This window comes from Phacochoerus africanus, chromosome 1, assembly GCF_016906955.1.
Source record: "Phacochoerus africanus isolate WHEZ1 chromosome 1, ROS_Pafr_v1, whole genome shotgun sequence".
NCBI classification, from domain to species: domain Eukaryota; kingdom Metazoa; phylum Chordata; class Mammalia; order Artiodactyla; family Suidae; genus Phacochoerus; species Phacochoerus africanus.
The window spans coordinates 162,394,491-162,420,908 of NC_062544.1; the positions used below are offsets into that span (position 1 = coordinate 162,394,491).

The 26,418-nt window shown below is 45.4% G+C and overlaps 1 protein-coding gene across 4 annotated transcripts in view; it reads left to right on the forward strand.

Moving 5' to 3' along the window:
- ZBTB38 (zinc finger and BTB domain containing 38) overlaps window positions 1–26,418 on the forward strand; it is an 85,990-nt gene that overhangs the window by 38,574 nt on the left and 20,998 nt on the right. The gene's annotated exons all lie outside the window — the stretch shown is intronic.

Below are 26,418 nucleotides of genomic sequence, written 5' to 3' on the forward strand. Positions count from 1 at the left end.
ATTCAACTATTAGAAAAATTCAACTATTGGAATTTTTTTTCTGTTAACATGCTAGACTATCAGCTCTGAGGATGTTGGAGATTGACCCATTAATGGGATTCCAACTGGATAAATAGGAAACTTTTAAACTCTTAAAATTTTCAGAAAGGAGTTTTTTTTAAGTTCTGATTTTGCTGTTACTGTCACATTTATAGCAAAGCCTTTTATTTGTACAGTTACAGAGAGAGAAAAAAGCAGTTTGGCAAGGGGGCTTTCTTTTTTTTTTTTTGCTTTTTAGGGCTGCACACGCAGCATATGGAGGTTCCCAGGCTAGGGGTCTAATCAGAGCTGCAGCTGCTGGCCACAGCCACAGCCATAGCCAAGCCAAATCCAAGCCACTGCAACCTATACCACAGCTCATGGCAACACCGGATCCTTAACTCACTGAGTGAGGCCAGGTATCAAACCCGAAACCTCATGGTTCCTAGTTGGATTTGTTTGAGCTGCACCACGACAGGAACTCCAAGGGGGCTTTCTTTGACTTGAAATACTCTCCTCTTATTTTTTTTTAAATTTATTTATTTATTTATCTCTCCTCTTTTAGCTTGTAAGCCACACAGGGCTCTGAGTGTTCAAAGGGTAAAGTATTGGCGATAGCTCCAGTCATTGCATTAAGTAACAGAAGTCAGATTGTAAGCCTTGAATGCTGCTTGTAATGAATTTAAGCTCCAGATGGAACAAAGGAGATGCTGAGAATGAATGGGCTTTGCAAACTTTTCTATCAATGTTACAGAAAATACTTCTGAGTATCTGCTCTGCAATCAGAAGGAAAGGCCAGGCAGAAACCCGAGACAAGGAGACCAGTTAGAAGAAAACCACAGTCCACCAAGGAAAAGACGGGATGGGAGGGACTTGGGAAAGGCCAGAAAGGGGTGATAGCAGTGAAATGGGAAAGGAGCGGATACAAAGGAAAGAACTGACATAATCTGACATCCTAGTAGAGAAGAAACAGCTAAAGCTGACACCGAGATTTCCAAAGCAGTGGTACCAGGAAGGTAACTTGGAAGGAAGTGAGGGGCTGCACTGAGAGGTGCTGAGTTTGAAGTGTTGAGGTATGGTGTCCCCAGACAGTTTCCTGGGCCAGGGATCCAACTGCCACAGCAGTGACCCAAGCTGGCCCAGTTTCCTAGGGCTTTGCACCCAGGAAGGGAGTCACTGGGATGTAAGAAGAAGCCAAGAGGTGAGAGAAGAGATTTTCCAGTGAGAGGTGATAGGGAGGCAAGGATTGAGGATGGAACCTTATGAAGAAAGACCCAGGGAGGACCTGGAGAGAAGTCTGGCAAGAGAGTGAGGAAGAGCACGAGCCTAGCACCCACCACCCCAAGGGAGAAGAAGGGGGTTTCCAGAAGTTCCCGGAGTTCCCGTGATGGCACAGTGGAAATGAATCCAACTAGTATCCATGATGATGCAGGTTCAATCCCTGGCCTTGCTCAGTGGGTCAAGGATCCAGTGTTGCTGTGAGCTGTGGGGTAGGTGGCAGATGTGGCTCAGATGGCATTGCTATGGCTGTGGCTTAGGCCAGAGCCACAGTTCCGATTCAACCCCCAGACCTGGGAACTTCCATATGCTGTGGGCGAGGCCCTAAAAAGCAAAAAAAGAAGAAGAAGGGGACTTCCCAGATGAAGGAGACTGCAGTGTCAGGAGCAAGAGGGGGAGAGTTGAGGCCCAGGTCAGCCATTGCATTGACAAGTGCTATATCACGTATTTGTTGGTGTTTTCCTTTGTAAGGTATTATGACTTGCAAAATGAATAGCATGTCATTTCATTTGCAAAAATTTAGCTTTATTCTGTTGTCAACAGACTGACCAAAGAAAATCTGTTGGTAGAAAGTTCTTTAAAAACTGCATTTCTGTTAATGCAAAGATTTCTAACAGTAATTAAATTTTTATTTTGCCTTGTACCATACATATGGCTGTTGTATGACATGAAAGAGAGTATATGTGTGTGTGTTTTCATGGGCATATGAGCTTAGTACAATGGAATGAGAAGGCTGGGGTCAGATAAATCTAGTTTCACAACCTAGCTGGGCCATTTTCCAGGGTTGTGACTTCAGAAAAGTTTCTCTCTAAGCCTAACTTTTTCCATCCATAACTCAAGTAGGATTATTTTGAAGACTGAGTAATGTATAATTTGGTCAAGATCTATACCATAGTAGGCAATTAATAAATGCTGTTTCCCTTCCTCTTACAACTTTTTTTAGGTATATATATTTTTGCATAATGTTCATCTATACACAAAACCTTCTCTTTATGACTTATTTTAATGTGTTAATTTTGTCATTTTGTCATGGAAAGCACATCCCTCCCACGACAGCTAACCTCTCCTGTGAGAGTTCAAGTGATTTGCAATTTGGTGTGGATAAGAATCCATCTGGGGGAGTTCCCTTGTGGTGCAACAGGTTAAGGATCTGGTGTTGTCACTGCCGCAGCTCGGGTCACTGCTATGGCAGTTGGATCCCTGGCCCAGGAAATTCCACATGCCATAGGAATAGCCAAAAAAAAAAAAAATCAATCTGGAGAATTTATTAAAATGTAGATTCTCAGGTCCCTGGCACAGAGATTTGAATTCAGTACATCTAAGGCAGGACCCCTAAGAATTTTCATTTTAAACAAGCACTGCTGTGATGAAGATTAACAAATGCCAGTTTCTAGGAAGCGGAGGAAAGGGGTAAACCTGAGACTGGATAAGCTGATTTCAAATCCAGTTGCTATTAGAGATGTGCTTGTGCCCCAAAGTTTTATGTTTGCATTATTCATGTTTGGGGATGATAGTAATAAGATAAAAACAAATGGATCCCAGATAGTCAAGGAACAGTGGTCTTACCATTCCTCACCATTGCTGTCTGCATTGTGTCCACAGCAGGGTGGGTGACACAGCCCCCAAATCAGCATGTTTTCCTATGGAGTAAATGGTGACACCCTGTCCCTGTGTCCAGAATTTTCAAAACCAGTGTAGCTTTAGGTGTTGTTACCAATAATATACATTTTTTTTACCTTTTTTATTTATATTTTTGTCTTTTCTAGGGCCGCACCTGCGGTACATAGAGGTTCCCAGGCTAGGGGTCGAATCGGAGCTACAGCTGCCAGCCTACGCCACAGTCACAGCAACTCGGGATCCGAGCCATGTCTGCGACCTACACCACAGCTCACAGTAATGCCAGATCCTTAACCCACTGAGCAAGGCCAGGGATTGAACCCGCAACCTCATGGTTCCTAGTCGAATTCGTTAACTCCTGAGCCACGACGGGAACTCCATCCAATAATATATTTAATGGCAGTAACAGTGCATAGTCATACCATTAAAATATTTTGATGCATTTGTCTTTCGGACTCTGTGTCTTCAGTGGATAAACATCTGTGTCATTGTATTTCCCTTGTTTTCCGAATCTTGGACTTGGATTTTAGGCTAGTTCACGTTGTTCATTTACCCCAACCTCGTTTTATAGACAAGAGAATAACTTATCCTTTTTCCCCCCTCCTAGTCCCAGCTCTCTTCTCTGCTTATTCATGGAAAAGAACTGAGATGTCTCTAATGTTTGGTGTTAAGCTATGTATGAAGAATATAAAACATATTTGACTTGTGTATATTAAATTGCACTTTATGGCCCCCTGTATATAATTTTAAAAATCAGATGACTTAACAGGCAGATGTTTATTAAAACTATACTGAGTCATTTTGTAACATTGTTGGTATTCCGCTGACAGTTTGCTTCTTTGGAACAGGATTGCCAGTGGCCTGGAGCCTGGCCTAGAAGCAGGGTTTCTCTGTTTATACCCAACAGCCCCGGGGGAGGAGAAGACAGAATTGACTATCATGGAGTCCATTCTATACCTTGGGTGCATTATATCAGCCTTCTGACTAGAACTGCCAAATAAACTGGTGTGATGGAAACTGAGGCAAAGAGGTTCAGTACTGAGGCTGATGTTGGAGAAATGAGATTTTCACCCCCTGGGCTCTTATCTGACTGTCAATTCCAGCTTCCCCTCTCCACACCCCACGTTGTTTCCCCAGCCACGTGTTGAGGGCATGAAGTAGATCCTTGTTTCTGATTGTGGCTTAGAAACCCGTCCCTGATGTTACAGTAACCTCAGAATTTTTGACAAGAAGCAAATAGGGAGAGGTAACGTGCAAACTTAAGTTTGTTCAACAGATATCAACTATCTGTTGAACAGGTATCAGATCAGGACTCCGCCCTCATGGGGCCTCCCAATCTTTCTCACCTATTCTTATCTACCATCCACATGCTGCGGCAAGCTTTTCTAAAAGTGAAAAACACCAATGGATTTCTGCACTGATAAGATTAAAGATTTTGACTTGCGCTAGCTATCACTGTCCCTGTGGGGGGGGCTAGATGTTCCCAGAGTCGCCCTGTCACTTTGAAAGTTTAAAACAGGAGTTGCCGCTGTGGCTTATGGCTCAGCGGTTAACAAACCTGACTAGCACCCATGAGGATGCAGGTTCTATCCCTGGCCTTGCTAGGTGGATTAAGGACCTGGCATTGCCGTGAGCTGTGTTACAGGATCCTGTGTTGCTGTGGCTCTGGTGTAGGCCGGCGGCTACGGCTCTGATTTGATGCCTGGCCTGGGAACGTCCATATGCCACAGGTGCTGCCCTAAAAAGCAAAAAAAAAAAGTTTAAAACAGGTGCTTGGGGGTGTCCAGAGGTGTTTAGTGTTTGTTGATTACTCTCTGAGGCCCTGAGGAAGTTTATAGGGGGCGAGGGGAAAACACCAGAGTTGGCGGGGCGGGGGGTGGGGGGGCAAGGTCAAAAACACCACAGTGTAAGAGACAGAACTGAAGGCCTGGGGCTTGTTCCCGTGACCCCCTGTACAACCTTGGGAAAGAAGAGCATGTAACTTTGCTGGCTTGATTTCTTTACCTGTAACCAGAGCAGGTTTGGCTCAATGATGGCAAAGGTTCCTTCCAGCTTCAGAGTGCAGTCATTCTGTTTCCTCTCTAGCAGAAAAGCAGAGGTGCTGAGATAAGCAAATGGTAACTCTGAGGTCCGCCAGAGGTCCCAACTGCAGAGCTCCCTGTGACTGTCCTCAGAGAGTCAGTACTGGGCCCTGCCTTTGCTCCACACACTTTGGAGGAAAGTGCATGGATGTTAAGGGTGGGAGAGACTGCTTTGGAGGAAGTAAGGCTTCCTACTGGCTGGAAATCAATCAAAAGGTGACAGAATAGGAGGTAGGGAATGATATTTTTAAATTTTATGGCTAGAAAGAACCTTAGACATAAACTAGCCCAACCTCTTCACATTCCAGATAAGGGAACGGAAGTGCAGGGAAGTCATAGGATTTGCTCAGGGTCACATAGCTAGTGGCAAACTGGGAACAGAAGCCAGCGTCCCCGTGCTGTTCCAGTACGTTCTCTGCGGAAGCAGGTAGGTCCCGTCCTAAAAGCAGATGAGCAGGAGAGCAGGATGTGGCTGTCGGCAAGCAAAGCCTGAAGAGGTGCTAGAACTGTTCTATTAGGGAGAGCAGCCCACAGGGCCCGCTGGGCCTGTAGCAGGCATTGCTAGAAGGATAGTGCAAGGCAAACGTCCATCCTACCGAAGCCCGTGGAGTCTTGTCAAGTAAGGTAGCCAAGAAGATTTCTTTTTAAACCGGAAGAGACAGGAGGCTATTTCCTATTTTTTAAAGCATTTTCCTTCTTTTATTGAAGTGAGAATGGCAAAGGTCTACAATAATTTAGACTTGAGAGGAAGGAAGCATTTTCTCAGGGAGTAAGAAGAGGAAGACTCGGCTCGAGCAACCCTAGTTGCGGGCCACTTCTGTGCGCGTGTCCATCACAAGGTGCCTTGTTGTCATGGGAGATCCAGTGGCTCTTCAAGTGCTAGAGGGACATCCTGGGGTTATTTCGGCAACCCCTGAAGGCCGGCTTTGTGTGAGGTGAGAGAGCTGGGAGCTACCACTTCCTGCCTTGTGAGTTGGATATCATTTCTAGGTCCCCGTGCTGTTTGTGTTCTTTTCGGGTGTTAGAACAACTTCTGATCCCTTGCAGAGTTGATTACCAGTAGATAAGAAGCCCACCGACTCAGTAAAAACAAAGCTGCATTTATTGTCTTGCCAGGCAAGAGAGACTGGAGTTCAGAATCAGTCTCCCCAAACGTATATGCATTTTCATGTAAGCATGGAGATTGCTGACTCGCTTTAGTAGAAGGCTGATTCACTTCTAGACCAAAGTGAGGATTTTTCTGTTTTCAAAAGCTACTCGGCCTTCTGGTCTGTTTCTGCTGGGAAACCTATTTATTCGGGTCTTGTGATCTCTGACTCGAACTCAGGTCACAGGGTGCAAGATGCTCATCGGGGGAGGAAGCAGCCAGTCATACCTGCATCCCAGGTGCCTGTGACTACGTCCTGTTGTGTGTTCTGCTCTTCCCTTGGACGAGTGCACATTCTACTTTTGCTTTAAAACAGGAAGGGGCGGGAGGACCCCTTTGAGAAAGCAGAGGGCACAGAGGTAGACGGAAAAAGGGATGACGTGGCTGTGAAATGAAGCCCCGAATGGGGTTTTGCTCAGACATTAGAGAACCGGCCTACCCCGAGTGCTGTGCTAAATCAGGTTTTAAAAAAAAAAAAAAAAGTCTGACCTTTAGATTTTTTCCTGTCAAGGTCTAACAGTTCTGGAGTTTCTTTAGCCACTATATCCTACGTTGACTTTTTTGTGCAGCAGCATTTAAATTACCTGGGAGAACATTTTTTTTTTCTTATGTGAATAGACACTACGAAGTGAATTCTTACCTCATTTTGTTGTTTAATAGTCTTACTATTTGTTTTTGTTTTTGTTTTTTTTTTTCAGTTTTGACATTTTTCAGGAAATCACTCCAAAGCTTTGTGCCGTGTTCGAATGATCTATTTTAAGACCTTCTTTTCTATTTGATGATAGGCATTTCTGATAAGATGATTTGCGCGTCTCTCTATTTTAGGAAATCCTTTTTCAAGGTCTTTTTCGTTTCTTTCTTTGAGGAAGCTTAAACAGGAGCCTTACCTCCAATCCTGGCATCCACCTTACATTCAAAATGACCTATTTTCCACCCCCCATGAGGTCCCCTGGCTCAGGGAGAGTAATAAAAGTCGGGTGATTAGTCCTCTTGGTGTTCAGCAAACAAATACTTTGGAGGCCATGATTTGTGTTACTGGTCGGAAAGAAAGGTTCTGTCTGTCTCTAGACAGTGACTCTTGTGAAAGGTAAGTGCCTTGTGTTCCCAGAAGGTCCCCTGAGTGCCTTGTTTGTTGTGTTCAGGTTTTCTGCAGCCCGGTGGCGGTGGCCATTTTCTGTGAGTTTGAATCCCTGGGTTAAACTCCTCCCCCTGTGGCGTCTATGAGCATTTGTTTTCTAAAATGAAAGCACAGGCAGAAACTCGAGCTGTTCTACAGAACAGCCTGTTCTTCAGACTTTTTTTTTTTTTTTTAAGATCAGTGTATTTAAAGCATAATTTTTCTAAACAGGCTGTTGGGGGGTTTTATCTGTGTGGGTTTGGGTTTGTTTGGGGACTCTTACTTTTTTTGAAGGGCAGACAACACATTTATTGATGTTATTGCTCTCTGTTCCCCTCATCCCCAGGTAACTTCACTCTAAAACAGGTGAGCAGGGCACCTGTTGGATGCATCCCGCCAGAAACCTTCATTTAGTTTTAATCAAATTTCTTTCGGGGTGAAATGGGCAAAGGCTAAAGGGAACTGAGTACCTATAGTATTCCTCCCTCTCCCAGCCCAACAGTTCTCCCCAGTCAGTTTCTTTTGTTTAAACCGTCTTGCATCCCTTTGTAGCATGTCCACGGTGTAGAAAAGCCTCTGTGCTCCTGGTCATGCGTAGGCCAGCCAGTGGGCTTGCTTTGACAGCTTGGCAGGTTTTGCATCTCCCGAGCCCTACTAGGAAGAGGTGACGGTTTCACAATCCCGTGCTGCCTCAGAGATCTGTGCTGCCATGCCTGGCCTCCGTCCAGAGATTGCAGTGTTGCCAGCGGTGGCTTCAAGCTGGAAAAATGGGAGGTGGAAGAGAAATGATGGAAAACATGGGAGGAGGGATTGTGGAAAACAGAGGAGAAGGAAATGTGTGTGCAAGGAAAGTATGTGCAGGGACTCAAGTAAATATCTGAGAGCCCAGGTCGTAAAAATGATCTCTGTACATTGGCATTTTGTGTGTGCATCCAGATGGGGGGCCACCACAAACGGGGGGCTGTCAGTTGACGGTGGGGAGGAGATGTGGCAGAACAAGCCAAGGGCATCAGCAGCTTTTCTCCAGGATGTCCCCACCAGCATGACAGATGCTTAGACCAAGGGGATCAGCTCTCTCCTTCCATTGCCACCCCAGTGTTCCTTGAGTGGGATTTGCTTCCTCGGGTTGACTCCCATTGTTCTGCTGAGTACTTCTCTAAGAGCCCCAAGGACCCTTGTGATCTTGCTGGATATATTTTATTGTGTTGACCCCATTGTCTGATATCCGGGCTCTCTTTCTGTGATCTAGTTTTTAGAATTGTTTTTTGTATGACGCAGTGATGGAGGGTGATACCCATTCAGAATACTCTGACCCGGTAAGGAGCTATGTGTTCTCAGCAGTTACTGCTTCCCTCATTGTATCACCTGGTAGTGATGCGTATGGAACTCTTTGTAGATGGAGAGCTGGGTACCTCTGAGAGTGTGAGTCTGATTGGGTGGGGGCCTGATTAAGAGTCATCATCTCCTTCTTGCAGCTTGAACACACCACATCATTAAAACTACTTTGAAGCAAAGTGAAACGTTGGCTATCTGCCACTTCCTCAGAACTCATATAGTAGGACATTTTCCACATGGAAATGAACTGGAGGGATCCTGAAGAAATGTTATATGACCTGGATATATTCCATGTTAAAGCTTCTTAGCACCTCTTCTTCATTAAGATGGGACACTTTGGTAGTTTTGAAAGCTTGAATATTGGTATTTCACCATTTAAAGTTTAGAAGGGTGGGCGTTCCTGTGGTGGCTAAGTTCCTGTGGTACTTCAGAATCCGACTAGAGTCGTGAGGATGTGGGTTCAATCCCTGGCCTTGCTCAGTGGTTTAAGGCTCTGGCATTGCCTCAAGCTGTGGTGTAGGTCACAGATGTGGGTCAGATCTTGCATTGCTGTGACTGTGGCATAGGCTGGCAGCTGAAGCTCTGATTCAACTCCCAGCCCAGGAACTTCCATATGCCACAGGTGGGGCTGTAAAAATAAATAAGTACATTTTAGGAGGACATTGCAGTTACAGAGGTTGAAATGTTACAGGCTTAAGAGATCTCTCCATATGCCATTGTAGATTAAGGTCTAAAATTCAGATCCATACAGGAACAGGATGGTAATATGAATGTTCAGTGTGGGCTTGGTATAGGAAGATGGAATGGTTAGATCATGGCAAAATGGAGGGTATTAAAACTTTTTAAAATACTGTGGGGCTTAATGAAACAGGCCTGCAGGCCGCATTCAGCCTCTGGACTGCTGCTTTGCATAGCAGTTGTAAAGCAACAACATCTGACTCAATCCACCAGGCTGGATTTCCTCAGTGGCAACCTGCCCAGTCTTTTCCTGCAAAGCATTGGGCTTGAAGTGCTCCAAGACCCAGCCCAAGAAAAACTCACGGCCACTGAACCTTCTCCATGTCACAGCAAATAAAGGAGCTACTTTGAATGCGAAGTGTGTCCATCTCATACAGGCAAAGTGATCTGTTAGTAGACTCAGCAGCCGTCCACAGTTTGTATGGCCAAGGACATGGGGGAGGCGTTGGGCAGAGCAGCCTTGATTAAGCTGCCCAATGCTTAGTGGGCCCATCCCAGGACAAAACAGGAAGGACCCACCAAAGGAAGCCCCTCCTTATCCAGGCATGTCACTCTCCAAAGCAGCTGAATGGAGGCCTGCCTACAGAGGCCAACCTGGATGGTGTGGGGGGCCGTGGAGTGACAGCAGAGGACAGCAGGCTTATTTTGATAACCTGGTCTATGTTATTGACCTGCTTGGCCCAAGGATGCGTTCTGAAATATCAGGCAGTTAGCGCCTTCCTAATTGGTCCTAGACGGGGACAGTGTGACAATTGTGCTCTCTCTCTATTGACGCTCAATTGACCTGCACACCCTGGAATTTATAATGCCTTCCCTTTTTCTAAACATCTTTTAATCACTCTCATTTTCATCAGCTCTTTTTGGTGCTCAGTGAGTCATAATGTCTGCGAAACACTTAGCACAGGGCCTGGCATGTAGAAAGTGCTCAGAAAATATTAATTTTTATTGTCATTGACATCATCATCATAACCATTTTAATGATTGTCATTTCCCCAGAAGACAGCACACCTTTGGTTTCCTTAAACCTGGTCGTGTACCTCCACCATCTCTACTCTGACATAAATAAAGATGGACCACACATATGTAACCAACTGTGTCAAGAAATGCACCTAACAGGATCCCCAGCTCACTCCTGCATGTTAATGTTTGGGAAGCACTGCTCTAGGTGCTGTGGTGAAAAACAGAGACCGACTCGCATAGAGATTGGTCTTCGTAGATGTTCTAGCTCGGCAGTGCTGTGAGATAGTCGTGGGGTGGAAGCTGGGGAGGGGTGTGCTTTTTACATTCTACTGTAGGGATGGAAGATGGGGTGTTTTGACCACACTAAGAATCTGATTCTGAAGGCTCTTGTCCCCAGGCTGTGACTTTAACCCTAAGTACCTGATTCTCCCTCCATGCTCTGCCTCCACTCCCCCCCATCCCCACATTGACCATCTGGCCATGCAAACCCTGTTGCCAAAAAGGGAAATTCATGTGAGAGGACTGACAATCTTTTTGTGTCAGGGAGCCGACGCAAATGGTAATGATGTAGAACTTTAAAAGTAGAACATGTGGTGTTCCTGTCATGGTACAGCGGAAACGAATCTGACTAGGAACCATAAGGTTGTGGGTTCGATCCCTGGCCTTGCTCAGTGGGTTAAGGATCCGGCATTGCCGTGAGCTGTGGTGTAGGTTGCAGACGCGGCTCGGATCCCGCGTTGCTATGGCTCTGGCGTAGGCCAGCAGCTGTAGCTCCGATTCGACCCCTAGCCTGGGAACCTCCATATGCCACAGGAGCGGCCCTAAAAAGAAAAAAAGAAAAAATAAGAGTAGAACATGTATCGTTGTAAAAATGAGGGCACTCCATGATTTTGGGGCCCTGGTAGATGATGGGAAGGGAGGTATTGCTGAACCTTCTTGAATGTTGGTGACAGAGAGTATTCCCTGCTCCTAAGGAACATTTTGAAAAATAGAAATAACCAATACTGTGCTGCCATGGTGACTCATTATTTGGACTGGACAGTGGTGAGGAGAAAATGGCCGCAGTATCTTAGAGATGAACACCTAGCTTCATATCAAATTCATTTAGTTTAGAAAGTAAATTAACTAAAAGCCTTTTCAGCCATTCAAAGCTCCCGCCTGTGTTTTGAGGGTAATTCGGTCTGGCATTTTGCTAGTTTGTGATTGTGATGATTTTTTTCTGTTCCGTGTAGTATTTGCAGATGAACACTTGATGGCCTGGGGTCCTTAGGGCTGCACATGACTTGGAAATAGAGCTCTATGCTTAGTAGAAACTGCAATGGCTCTCCTGCTTTCTTCCACCTCTTCCTACCACTGTTGGGGAACTTGGCATTCTGGACCCCAGGCCTCTCTCCTACCTACCCAGATGTATTGCCATAGTGTCTGGTAGCACCAAAAGGTATGTCTACATTCCCAAAGCTGTGAATGTGACTTTTTTTTTTTTTTGGAATAAAAGGGGTGTTTGCAGATGTACATTTTTTTTTTTAAGGATTTCGAGATGAGTCCATCCTGGGCCCTAAATTTGATAAGTGTCCTTATAAGAGGTACACGGAAGAGGGAGATGTAGAGAGGAGAGGGCCGTATGGAGATGGCGGCAGATGCTGGAGCTATGCAGTCTCAAGCCCAGGCACCCTGGGACCACCAGAAGCTGGAAGAGGCAAGGAAGGATTCTCCCTGCCAGAGCTTTCGTGGAGAGCACAGCCCTGCCAACACCTGGGATTTGGACTTCTGGCCTCCAGAAGTGCGACAGAACACATTTCTGTTGTTTTAAGCCACTGAGTATATCGTGGTTTGTTATGGCAGTATTGTAACAGACAGGTACAGTGTCATATCTAGCCTGGATCCGGAAGTATCTGGGAACTTGTGAAAATTCAGTTTCTGGGGTCTCACCTCTGGCTCTTCTGATTCAGTCAGTCTGGGGTGGCACCAAGAAATGGAATTTTTAGTAAGGATCTCCAGGTGATTCTGCTACATCCATTACCCTCTCAGTATCAGTAGTCCTTTTAAGTTCTGGTTTTGTCCCATTTCCTTTTCATCCCTTCCCCTGGGCATTGTCCATGTTCCTTTGTGCAGCCACTTCCTGTGTGTCAGTGTCCCGTGCAGCTTAGCCTTCAGCCCAGCTTCCTTTCAGCATCAGAGTCCCTTGTGGATGCCCGTTAGTTGAGTGTGCCACATGCATCTTCACAGGCTCCTCAGAAGGAGCACAGACTTCATTCTCCTCCTCCAAGACCAGGTCTCCAATCCGGTTCCCTACCTGTTAAAGGCAATTCTAGACAATAGAACAGGTGTGGAAACCTTCATTCTTCCCTTTCTCTCCTCGAATTTCCAACTAGTTGATTTTTCTACCCAGATAGCTTTCACTCCTTTCTCTTGTCATCCCCACCTGTCTCCTTGCCTTCTTTCCAGACCCCTTCTGCTCCCAGAATGACCTGTCTGCAGATTTGTCAAACGATTCCTGCTTCAAATCTTTTAAGTGATGCACCATTGTCCAGGCTGCACATTAGAATCACCTGGAGAGTTTTGTTTTTTAAAACCCCCAATACCTGGAGTTCCCCTTGTGCCTCAGTGGTAATGAACCCGACTGGTATCCATGAGGATGTGAGTTCAATCCCTGGCCTCGCTCAGTGGGTTAGGGACCCAGCGTAGGTATAGGTCGCAGATGCGGCTTGGATCTGGCGTTGTTGTGGCTGTGGTGTAGGTCAGCAGCTGCAGCTCCAGTTCAACCCCTAGCCTGGGAACTTCCATATGCCATAGGTGTGGCCCTAAAAAAAGAAAAGAAAGAAAGAAATCCCAATGCCTAGAAAAACCGAGATCAAACAAATCAGAATCTTGAGTTGTTGTTATTTACTCCAAGATCCTCTAATGATTCCAATATTCAGGTAAGGGTTGAGAGCTACCAGGCTAGAGGTTCAAGTCCTCTATGTCATCATGATGCTCTCTTCATGACTGGGTCCCTGCCAGTCTCTCCCTCCATCTCCCATCTGGCCCTGCCCACGCCCCGAGCAGCAGACTTTCCACCTCTTGGCCATTCCTCAAAGGTGTCATTTCATTTCCTGCCTCCTTGCCTCTGCTTGATCTCTCCCTAGAATAGAATGCCTTTTTCCCTCTCGAATACCTCACCTTCCCTGACTCTCCGCCCCCAAACTCCAAGTCCTGGGCATGCTCACTAGAGCACTTTCTTCATCATGGAGGAGCTATTTGTCTGCATGTCTGTCTCCTCCATTGGACTGTGGAGGTTGCTGAAAAGGAAAAGAAATAAAAAGGGAAAGGATTAAACAAGCCCAAGAGTATGAAATCATTTTTCTGTTTCTCTGAATTATTGTACCATGCCATCTGATAGCTCATCAGACACTTGTTAAGAAAGCAAAACTCTACTTGGTTTTAATGAATATAATGAAGTTGTACTAGCAGTAGTATATGTTATAGTATTAATTGAACACTTGCTGCCAAGGTCTCTATAGTCATTGCCTTATTTAACTATCACAGCAATCAACTCAGGTATCATTCCCACTTTACAGAATGAAGTCCACAAAATTCTGTGTGGTCAGGAAATGCACAATGGCAGAAAATATGAAGTAGAATGCATAGACCACCTGGTTAGCAGTATGCCTATGTGATATAGGCTGATTGGGAGAAAAAAACATTCTTATTGTTAAAAATAGCTAATGATATGTAGTTTTTTGAGTGGCAGATACACATTTGACACTGAATTTGGCATAAAACATACACAACCATTGAACATCAATCAAACGATGAGATAATGGAGTTCCTGCCATGGCTCAGTAGGTTGCAAACCCAACTAGTATCCATGGACGATGCAGGTTCGATCCCTGGCATTGCTCAGTGGGTTAAGGATCCTGCATTGCCATGAGCTGTGGTGTAGGCCGGAAGCTGTGGCTCAGATTCGACCCCTAGCCTTGGAACTTCCATATACCATGGATGCTGCCCTACCTAAAAAGGAAAACAAAAAAGAATCTGATGGCAGTGGCTTGGGTTGCTGCAGAGGCATAGGTTTGATCCCTGGCCTGGTACAGGAAGTTAAGAGGATCCAGCATTACCAACAGCTGTGGCATAGATTGCAGCAGTGGCTTGAATTCAATCCCTGGCCCAGGAACTTCCATATGCCACGAGTCCAGTCATGAAATTAAAAAAAAAAAAAGATGGTGACTTGTATTTACTGACATTTGGAACTATGTGAGTAGAGTCTTTCTCTAAAGTATGCTAGAAGGAGTTTGTGACTCAAAGTCACAAGATCAGGGTTGAAAACCAAACCTTGCCAATTATAAGCCATGTGGTGTTGGGATTCTGGCTTAATTTTTCTGAGATTTAGTGCCTTCATCTTTGAAATAGAAATATTATTGCACAGCCCACAGGGGTGTTGTGAGCAAGAAGAGAAGATGGTGTGTATGAAAGTGATTTATAAGTGGTTTATAAGGGCTAAACAGGAATAAGGTGAGGTGTTCAGGTCTTTATTCTATGTTTAGGTCCAGAGAGTTGGCATTTGGGAAGAGTTGGGATGGGAAAGGCCCTGTTTTTCAGCCTGAGCAGATATGGGCCCTGGAACTATTGCAGGCTGGCTGAATTCCCTAGTGGGGCAGGGTCTGGGGATGCTGGGAAGGGAGCTGCTGAAAGACAAGTGATCTGAATTAGTTAGGATGAGGGGATGAGATGAGTGGTTGGAAAATTAGTCTTGCTATGCTTATTGATACAATGAAGCTAGAGAATGTAATGGCCAGGGTTTTTTGCACTGAGCCACCTGTAACCGAGCACCAGCCCTGGGACCACAGATCTGCTCCAGCAGCTTGACATCTTGTTTTTTTACTTAGAGGTTATTCCCCAAAATATCACTCCCAGCAGCTCTGCAGTTTTGGAGTCTCAGTGCAAGACCTCACTTATCCCAAGGTCTGTTCCCATTCCAAACCTGTTAATGTATTAACATGCTGGAGCTTCTTCTCATAGGGTCAATAATGTGGCTTCAACCTCCTTCCTCTTTAAAGATGAACTGAGGCTTTATCTTTTTTATTCTAATAGACTGAAGACTACTTTCTAAGTCATTGTCGGTATAACAGTCCTGATCTCGAAATGTTCTCCAGAGGTGAGCCTAGGAAACAGCCATCACCACCCTACACTGACCTGAATGTTTCTGTAGCAGGAGTCAGCTTATCATGTTTAAAGAATCAGTAGGTACATTTTAAGATGGAATTATCATTCTAACATACTCCAACAGATTAGAGATAATGGGCCAAATGAACACAATTCAGTTTAACTGGAATGAGTGAATTTTTTATTTTCAGTTAAAAAAACAAAATTCAGCCTTGGAAGTTGGGAAGTCGAGGACGAAGAACACAAGGGAAGAATGCAGAATTCCATGCTGCCTCCCACCCCCCACGCACAAAGTCTGTATATTAATCAGTTGTTGCACACTTACTGTTTGTTGTGCACTTGCACGACCTGGGCGCTCCGATTTTCTCATTTAATCCTCCCAGCACCCCGTGAGGTGTGGTGTGTCTGATTTGCTTCATTTTATTTATGTATTTATTTATTTGGGTATTTTTTTGCCATTTCTTGGGCCGCTCTCGTGGCATATGGGAGGTTCCCAGGCTAGGGGTCTAATTGGAGCTGTAGCCACCGGCCTACGCCAGAGCCACAGCAACGTGAGATCTGAGCCGCGTCTGCAACCTACACCACAGCTCACAGCAACGCCGGATCCTTAACTCACTGAGCAAGGGCAGGGATCGAACCCGCAACCGCATGGTTCCTAGTCGGATTCGTTAACCACTGCGCCACGACGGGAACTCCCTGATTTGCTTCATTTTAAATGTGGACAGACTGAGGCTTGGGGAGCTCAAGTACTTTCTAAGGTCACGCTATTAGCGAACAGGTCCCAGAAACTGCCAGTTGAGGAATATGGTGTGTTGTAAGGTGCACAGGGCCAGAAGTCTAGAAACCTGTTTTGGTCACACAATGAGACCTTAGGCAAGTCGTCCTGCTTCTCTGTGCCTCTGTTCACATTGAAAACGAGGGAGTTGGTCTAAACGGTGTAAATTTCCTTGTCTACAAAATTCTCTTTGCTGGGGCGTAGTTGAAGGAATGGGAGATGTTTACGCCCAGGAAAGGGCCCTTGCAGAGTAAACCTTCCAAGGGCTGTCACGTGGCAGTGGTTACCGTTGAGGGCTCCTCAGCAGGATTGCTCCTCTAAGGAGGAAATTCCCACACGGAGTGGAATGGTCCCCACCCCTGGTCTGAAGAATCTCTAGAATCCCTTTGTGGCAAATTAAGGAGTTAAAAGACATGCTCCACTAAGAAGCTTGCTCTCTTTGCTTTTCGGTATCCTTTTTTTTTTTTTTTTTTTTTGCTATTTTGAAGTGAGGGTCACTCATCTGCCCGTTTTGAGAAAGGCTTGGGGGACTGGATTTCCAGTCCCTCAGGACCTGAGAGCATTTCTTTGTGTGGACTCAGCACCATCTTGTGGACGTGGCATTGTGCACTGGGGATGGAGTCTGGTCCTCAAACAAAGGAACCGCAGGACACACCCCTGAAAAAGCCGCTGCCAGAGAAAGGCTCTATCTGAAGGCCCTGTTTTTAAGAGGGGCTCTCCGAGTTAGGATCTGCCTTGGGGAATTTACTTCCATAACTTACCCTATTATTATACCCCTGACACTTAGAAGAGCAGAGTGGGGCTCAGTGATACAGTGAGCCGGACCTTCCCGGAGTTGTGGTACAGCATCTGGGGTCCTGTTTCCTAGGGAGAGCATCAGTACCGAGGCCTTCCCAAGAGGGAGCCCTGGGTCCCTTCCCCTCTGGCCTCCCTCCCCCAGTCTGCTGCATCCAGCCCCACCTCTCCTGGTCCAGGACTCTGCCCTGCCTCCTCTTCTTCTTGCTGTGATTGAACGCCACTCAGAGCATCACTAGCCTTATTGGGCTTCAAGACCCCCTTCCCAGCGAGGTGAGGATGGAATAGATTGAAGGTGTGAAGGAAACAGAGCACTCAGGCTGGAAAATGTTTTGCCTTCCCCCACCCTGTCTCCTGACACTGGGGAGGCCAAGCACCTTGATGTTTTGACTATTTCTGTATGTGAAGACACTGAGTAAGAATCTTATCCATGCTGAGATAAGAGTCCGAGGGTAGTCTTGCTCAGTGCCTTTATCAGACTGGAAGGAGCAACCTGTGAACCTCGAGAGGTCACTGGAGGGGTAGAAGCCCCCTCTGGTTGTTCAGAGCCCTAGCCTCCTTATCTCTGCTTATTCTTCACAGCAGTATTGGTAGAGCATTGGGGGATTATTTTTAACAGGCATGGAGGGCTCCCCAAACAAGAATCACTGGGTTTGCATCCATCAATATACAGTTATTGGCTTAATTATATTGTGGTGCATGTACTTTGTATTTTTTTTGCATGTATTCTTTAAAAGCGAGTATTTGTTCTTTCCATTACATTACCTATATTAACATTCTCCAAAGACCTTAATATAGGAAAACTTGGTGTATTACCCACAGTCCCTTGCTTTGCTAAACAGTTATTTTTGCACTTACCGTCCACAAATATGTTCTGGCTAACTTCCCTTGTCCTGGGGTTGGCTTGGCCTGAGCCCAGTAGCTCCTGACTGTCCAGCCCACCGGACCTAAGTCGCCCAGGCTCCCGGGATGCCCTCGAAGCCAGAGATTCTCCAGGCCACTCATCTCTCCCCTGCAGCCCCAGGGAAATCCCCACTTCCAAAATGACCCCTGCTTCCAACACCCTTTCAACCAACAAGCATTAAGTTGGTTTCTGTTATCATAATGAGACGGGCTAGAGAAAAGAGTTGTAGGAATTGTTTTGTTTTCTGGAATTTTCATGGAAAATTATCAGGGTGAAAGAACAGTGGAATGAGATACTTCATTTGATCTGGATGGTCTCTTTTAATCCTATTAAGAACTAAGTTGCACTATTATATCCATCTTAATAGAATTTTTTTTTAAAGTCTTGAGATGTTAATTAGCCTGTCCAAATTCACACAGCTACTTAAGTGGCAGGACTGGAGTTTGAACTGAGGAGTGTGTGATCAGGGCCCCAGCTCTACCTCTGAGGATAAAGGTGACTAACTCTACAGGAGGAGAAAGGACGGCCCTGGGAACAGGGAAAAGAGCTTGGAACCCTTAACTACATCTGACAGTTGTCAAAAATTTTAATCAGGAACTTCAGTGGGAGCTTGAACCAAAACTCAGAATCAGCACATAAATGTGCAAAACCCCAAACTGAACCCAGATTTATTTATTTTTTACTCAATAAACCACAACCTAATGAACCTATTAAACTGAGAAATAAACTAAAAGGATTTTAAAATCTAAAAACCAAAACATCAAAGTATTCTCTAAAATAAATCATAACCAGACTGACATAGTATTAAGTTTCTAGTTTAAAGAGAGAGGAGATCTCAAGACTGTGCTCCCCCCACAAATCCCTTTGCTGTGAGGGCAAAGGAGCAAATGTGGTCTGCCAGGAGTCTAAAGAGATAGGAGAGGGGATGAAGCAGAACACAGGGGAGGCTTTTTTAGGCAATAAAAGGGTATCAGCATCTAAAACAGGCACATGACCCCATAAATGGACAGAACCTAGCCTTGTTTCTGTAGCCAAACTTGAGTGACCTTCTGACTTAAGAGGACAAAGGCACAGACTGGAAATGTGTAGATGATTTAAGTCTGTGTCTTAGATTATTTTAGCTTCATTCTGTATTAAGCTTTTTACTGGAAAATTGCTAGCAGCCAACTTGAATAATTTTAAGTTCTCAGTGCCTTCTTCCACAGGCTGGGAAGAAATGCTACCAAACAGTGCCACTAAAGAAAAGGAAATCATTTCCATGATACTTGTAACAGAATGCCCACATATGAGCTAAGGCTGGCATGTAATAACTGCTCTCTGCCTTACGGAAGAATGTTGAGTTAATGAGTGCTTCTGGGGTCTTAAAAACTGGGGGTGGTGGGGGGGACCCTCAGCATACAGTGGAGTAGAACACTTGTCTTTGCCACTGAGGAATTTCACAGTCCCTAGATTTGGGGCCTGGGGCCAAGACTTTGGTAATACTTGCTGCTGTGGACATTTGAGACTGATAATAATTAATTGGAAAAAAATAACAGTAATTATTTTGTTATAGTAATGCTAATGATAGCTAATGTTTATTAAGCTTGATTTTGTGCCAGACAGTAAGTTAATCACTTTCTAGGTATTATTATTTAATCCTCAGGTTAATGTGGTAGTTTCTGTTATTCGCTCCATTGTGCAGATGGAGAGGCTGAGGTGCAGAGTTCAGGAGACTTGCCCAAGGTCATAGCCAGAATGTCACGAGAGCCACTTGACACCAAAGTCCTGGCTCTTAGCCGTGGTGCCAGACTAGATGGGGGCTGCCTTATCCTAGATTGTCCTTCGGGGGACCCTGTTTCCTGAGTGGACTAAAACAGTGTTCTGGGGTATCTTAGTTCAGTACCTTTAATCTCTCTCCTGTGCCCCTTCCGTACCCACTTCTTGTGGTAGCCCTTGTGTTACACTCAGTAACTGGTGGGTAGTAGGCATTTAATAAATATTACCTTAGGAGTTCCCGTCGTGGCGCAGTGGTTAACGAATCCGACTAGGAACCATGAGGTTGCGGGTTCAGTCCCTGCCCTTGCTCAGTGGGTTAACGATCCGGCGTTGCCGTGAGCTGTGGTGTAGGCTGCAGACGCGGCTCGGATCCCGCGTTGTTGTGGCTCTGGCGTAGGCCAGTGGCTACAGCTCCGATTTGACCCCTAGCCTGGGAACCTCCGTGTGCCGCGGGAGTGGCCCAAAGAAATAGCAAAAAGACAATAAATATTACCTTAAAGTGAAAATGGATGAAAATGATAATATTTATGAATGCCATCTATTACTTTGAAGCTTACATTTTTAAAAGAAAATAAATCAAAATAGAAAAGTCTGAATTTCCCTGAAGTGTTCACCCCAGAGCCACCGTGTGGTCCATGTGGCATTTTTAAGCATTTTAGAGAAATGGCCCCTCCCAGCGGGGTATGTGCAGGGCCGAGCAGAGTACCCCCCCGCCCCAGAGTACCACAGAGCATGACCTGTTCTCCCCATGTGGTGCCTGCTCAAGTCCACGCTACCCATGGTCAAGTGTACACACACTGGTAGGTGGACTGGGGTCATGGAGCATAGGAGCCTTTGATACCAAGCAAAACATGGAAAGGCTAAGTGCTTTCCTTCCCAGGACTCCTGAACCTGCAGCAGAGAGTGTGGTTTTTAGTCATCTTGCCCAGGGTTTAATTCCACCTCTGCCTCTCACTGGCTGAATGACTTTGGTCAGGTTACATAGCCTCTCTGAGTCTTGGTTTTCTCATTTGGCAAATGAGGTTGCTGTGAGGCTTCGTCAGAATGATGTATAACCACGTATGTAGAACGGTACCAGGCATAGAGATGTGCTGGTTTGGCATTGGAGGCGTAGCACATAGCTGGATATTTAGGTGAACTTCCTCCTGTCACACGAGTCAGTCAAGTTGGGGACATCGATGCATTTGTGGTGGGATGTCAATGTCACTTTAAAGCAGCCCTCAGGAAGGCTGGCCAGAGGGCCTCCAACACAAGCAGGAGACACAGTGACCTGTTTCTCCATAGCGTAGTTACAAGTCCTGGGCCAGCTTGTGTGCACCACAAACCTGGGTAATTTTCAGTGGGATGCAACAAGCCCGCCTGCCCAGACTCTGTTCTTAAAACTGATTCAGTGTCAGCCATGTCCCCTGGTTCATATTCTTTTTAAAGTTTCCACAGGTGAGTCTGACGTGTGGCTCTGCTGAGGGCCACTATTTAAGCCCACAGTATGATACCTTTTCCATCTAAGTGTTGGTTGGCTGGTGGGGGAAGGGCTTGTGTATGCCTTTGAGATGGGTCACATGTCAGCGTACCAGGAAGCAAAACCACCCATAGTTATGGATGTGGAAGCAGGCCACAGGCCCAGCTGTGTTTCACTCAGCCCAGAACCTTCTCCTGATCAGCTTTGCCTGAGAGGAGGCTGAGTGAGGGAGATGACAGTGGAAGAAACTGAAAAGTGGTTACAGAGAGTGGATTCCTCTGGGGACGCTTGGAAGGAGGACAGATACAGAAATGGAATCTATAAAACCCCCAACACAGGGCTTTATGCTACATCCACATGGTGACAACTTTATATTTTTAGTATTTAAATTTTTTTTAATTTTTAAAAGTCTATTGCCAATTCACTCAAGGCTCTCAGAAGACAGAGGTCAAATCCCTGGAGTTTAAAGGTTAAAGAACAAGGAGTTCCATCACGGTCCAGTGGTTAATGAATCTGGCTAGCATCCATGAGGACGCAGGTTCAATCCCTGGCCTCAATCAGTGGGTTAAGGCTCTGGTGTTTCCGTGAGCTGTATTTTAGGTCGCAGACGTGGCTCAGATCCCATGTGGCTGTGGCTGTGGTGTAGGCTGGCAGCTACAGCTCCAATTAGACCCCTATGCCACCGGTGCGGCCCTAAAAAGCAAAAAAAAAAAAAAAAGTTAAAGAACAAAATTCAACTGAGCACATTTAAAGACCTTAACTGGCTTTATTTAGTGATTCATGAATCAGGTAGTATCCTATCTAACAGATGGAATGGAGTTCCAAAGAGTTATATAAAGTGAGAGGTTTTAATGACGAAGGGAACAGAGCAAGGAAATTATATGAAGCAAAAAGGTGGGTTGGTTATCGCAAGATTCCTTTCCTTGTAGAAGATGATGGGGGTTGTCAGGCAGATTACTTAACTGGTGCTCCTCAGTCTATTCCTATACTAGATATTTAAGCCAATACCTAGTTTACGATTCCATTGCAGGGAGAACCCAAATGTAAATTTCAGTTTGGTGACATGGGGCTTAGCATGACCAACCCCATTTTGAGCCTGTTGTCTTATTTTTAACAGAGCAAAGCATATCATTAGAGCTTGAAAGCATTCTCTTTTCCTTTCTTTGAGCCAAAACATTAATAATAAGCAGATTTTCAGTGCTTCAGAGATGTGTTTCATTGTTTTAACTTGTTCAAGCAGTAATAACTTTGTGGCAGCGGATGGCCCTGGCTTGTTTTCTCCAGCTCAGCTTTAGGCCAGCAGTGTTGATTTTGTGTGTGTGTTTTATTTTGTTTTTTTTCCTTTTACCATGTCAGAACAGCCTTTTTGGTTGTTTTATGTTTGACACATGTATTTCTCCTTTCAGGCACTGGTTACAAATAGTGGGGCAATTTGCACTGACCCAACACTGCATCCAAAAAGCTTGGTAACAATGCCAAGTATAGTGGGCTCAGGAAAGCTTACTCTTTGGGTTTTTTTTTTGTTTGTTTTGTTTTGTTTTTGCTTTTGCATTTATTTCATAAAGGTTTATTAGCACTGTTATGTGCCAAGCGTGCTGGGAGCTAGGGGAGACTATGGTAAACAGATTCAGGCCTCACAGAATATATACTCTTGTGGTAAGCACACATTTGTCAAATAACACTTAATTACAGTTGTAGTGCTGTGAAAGAAACACTTGCTGAGAGTGCAGGACAGATGAACTTGGTTGAGGGGGAAAGGATTGTTGGAGAGTGATCAGGATTGGCTGTTGCTAGGGCAACAGAGGCTTTCTAGGCTGCAGAGGCAGCATGTGCAAAGGCCCTGAAGCAGAAAGATCCTCAGCACATTCAAGGAACAGAAAGAAGGCTGGTGTGGGTTAGAGTGGCAGGAAATGAGGTCAAATCTCAGAATACCTTATAGCCTTGGTAAAGGTGCTAGAATTTGGCTTTAAGGTTTTAATAAGCTTCACGACCACATCTTACTTAGCTCCATGTTGGCCAGGAGACTCTTTCTCTCTGTCTCTGTCCTGCTGATCTCATGCTTTATCCTGACTGACAAGTCCCCAGCGTGAACCTCATGATCCCTGAGACTGTATCATCCCTGGGCTGTAATGACAGGATAAATCTCAATACTCATAGCGGGGGAGGGGAGGCAAATGAAAACTCATCTTCCTGAGCATTGACCTCAGATTAGAAAATCCTGGCAGTGCAGATCCTTGGCTTTTGTCTCCCAAGAGCTTAAACTAAATTGGCAACAAACTTTTAAAAATCAACTTTCTTTAATACTAAAAATTTTAAGTTGGCAACCTGTGACTGAGTGTGAAGGCCTTGGTGTTGTGTGTTTAGCAAATTCTGGGCTGTGGGACAGATGCTCTGACTACCTGTTCGGTCAGTATCTTGAAGATGCCTTTTGCCCCAGCTGTGATGGGTCCCAGGCCCATGGCCCATCATCTAGCAATGCTCTGGTTGCCCTGGTAATAACTGCTTCCCGTGGCCAGGGGTTTGCTTGCCTGAACTCTGATCCTCAGCTGCCCTTTTTGGGGATCCCTCTGGCATATTCTGCCTCATGACAGGCAGCATTTCCTGGTGACTCTTGGCCTGGCTCCTCCCAATAGCCCTAGCTCTTAAATCTCACCTGGGCCTGTTCCTGTTCAGGCTTCTGTATAACTGGCCTGCAGCTTGGACTTGGTGCAGAGCCATTTTGGGCTGGAGACAGCAAGTCAGCTGCTCTGACTTCCCTCCTGCCCTCTGTGTGCGTGCACGTGATGCAGCAGAATGTGGGGGATGGGGTGCTGCACCGCCTTCAGAAATTACAGCTCTGAGTGTAGCACAGGGAACTCGTGTTCTGTGATTTCCCATATTCTCGATATATGGGGAAAAAAATCTAAATAAGAATGGATGTGTGTATATGTATAATGGAATCACTTTGTTGTACAGCAGAGATTAACACATTATAAATCAACTATACTTCAATAACATTTTTAAAAATAAGAAGAACCAAGAATGAAGAGACATGATAAAAAAAAATAGAGATTACATCTCTGCTGGGTAAGCAAGGCACTTCTCTGGGCTCAGTTTTCACATCTATACTGTGGGCAGAGAAGAGCAGCTTCCATATAGTGAGCACTGACTCTCTTTAATTCATTTAGCCCTATGAGTTCGTAGTAATATCCATTTTAAATGCCCACCTTGCAGGATAATGAAGGGGGTTATAGATTAACATGTGAAGTGCTTAACAACCTGAAATATATCAGATGAAAGCAATTTTATTCAAAATCAATTGGGGAAATTCAGAAAGATGAAAATTATAATTCCTAATATTTATGGTACCTATCCATATATAATGCTCTTTTACAAACAGGTATCTATTTATAGTACAGATCATTCATTTAGTATGTGAATATTTTTTGAGGGCCTACAGTATATCAGGCACTGTTCCAGGTACTTAAGATACATCAGTGCAGGAGTTCCCATTGTGGCTCAGCAGGTTACAAGCCCAACTAGTATCCATGAGGACATGGGTTTGATCCCTGGCCTCACTCAGTGGGTTAAGGACCCGGTGTTGCCATGAGCTATGGTGTAGGTTGCAGATGCAGCTCAGATCTGGCATTGCTATGGCTGTGGCTGTGATGTGGGCTGCAGCTGCAGCTCCAATTTGACCCCTAGCCTGGGAACTTCCATATGCCACAGGTTCACCCATTAAAAGAAAAAAAAAAAGATACATTAGTGCAGAAAATCAAAGATTGCTGCCCTTGTGATACTTTAATTCTAGCAGGCAGATTGACAGTAAATAATACATAAGTTGTGTCATGGATGGAGGGATTATGAGTGCTTTGGAAAAGAAAAAAGCAGAGCAGATAAGGGGAGGCAGGAGTGCAGGTCCCTTTTTTCATCAGCCTGAGTGTCTGTGCTTTCAAATATTTCCTGAGTGCCTTCCATGCGCTGTGGCCTGGAGACACAGCAGTGAACAAGACGAATGGAGGTCCTTTCCCTCCTAGAGTTCACCTCCTGGCAACTGCAGTGGATAATGAACAAGCAGGCGAATATATGTAATAATTGCAGGTTGAGGTATGAAGCATAAAGGCAATAAACCAGGTGACGTGAGGGCAGGTAAAGGCAGGAGCAAATAGAGAGATGGGGTGGTCCCTCTGAGGTGACATTAGAGCTGGGCCTGAAGCCCTCAGTGAGCCAACCCCTGGGAAGGACCCAGGACCAGGACCAGAAAGGGGCTTGAAGAGACTGGGCAGGTGGAATTAGCAAAGGGAGGCCCAAGTGTGAGAACGGAAAGCAGGGCAGAGGGAGCAGTGGCCAGGACCCATGGGCAGCAGGGCCTCACAGGCCACAGTGAGGGGTCTGGACTCTCCCCTAACATCTGGGGACAGCCCTGAAGCAGGGCCTGACCTGATCTCCTCTGTGTTGTTAAAAGGCCATCCTGCACTGCGTGAAGGTTGGCCTACAAGAGCAGTTCTCTCTTCACGGTCAGAAGCCAGCAGGACAAATTTTGTGGGCTGATTCCTGCGCACATTGAACCCCTGCTATGTGCCAGGCACTGTGCTTGGTGCTTTTCATGTGTATTATCTGGTTCACTCCTCTCTGCCCAGTTTCTAGTCCATCCAGAAAGAGTCCGTATACACTGATTCATTGCCTTGCAGGAGTCCCCCAAAAGCTGGGGTACAGGGGACTGGAGGTGGAGAGCAAGGGTGTGGTGGCAGGTAGATTTAGATAGTTTAACACCAAAGCAGCAGTTGGCCTCAGTCCTTTTTTAGGATAACCCATCTTGCAACTAGCAGGAGGTTTATTCTTGTTCAGAAGCCAGAATGTACAGCAGTTCTTCCCTCTACCCTCCTGGACAGGTAGCAATCAACTAAGAGAAATGGGGCTATTCAATCAACGGGCCCTTTAAGAAAATGGTATTTGGCACATGAAAAAATGCTCAACATCACTAATTGTTAGAGAAATGCAAATCAACACTACAGCGAGGTACCACCTCACACCAGTCAGAATGGCCACCGTTAATAAGTCTACAAACAACAAATGCTGGAGAGGGTGTGGAGAAAAGGGAACCCTCCTACACTGTTGGTGGGAATGTAAACTGGTACAACCACTATGGAAAACTGTATGGAAACTACAGAACTTCCATATGGCCTAGCAATCCCACTCCTGGACACATTGCCAGACAAAACTTTCATTCAAAAGGATAGATGCACCCCTATGTTTGTTGCAGCACTATTCACAATAGCCAAGATGTGGAAACAACCTAAATGTCCATCGAGAGATGA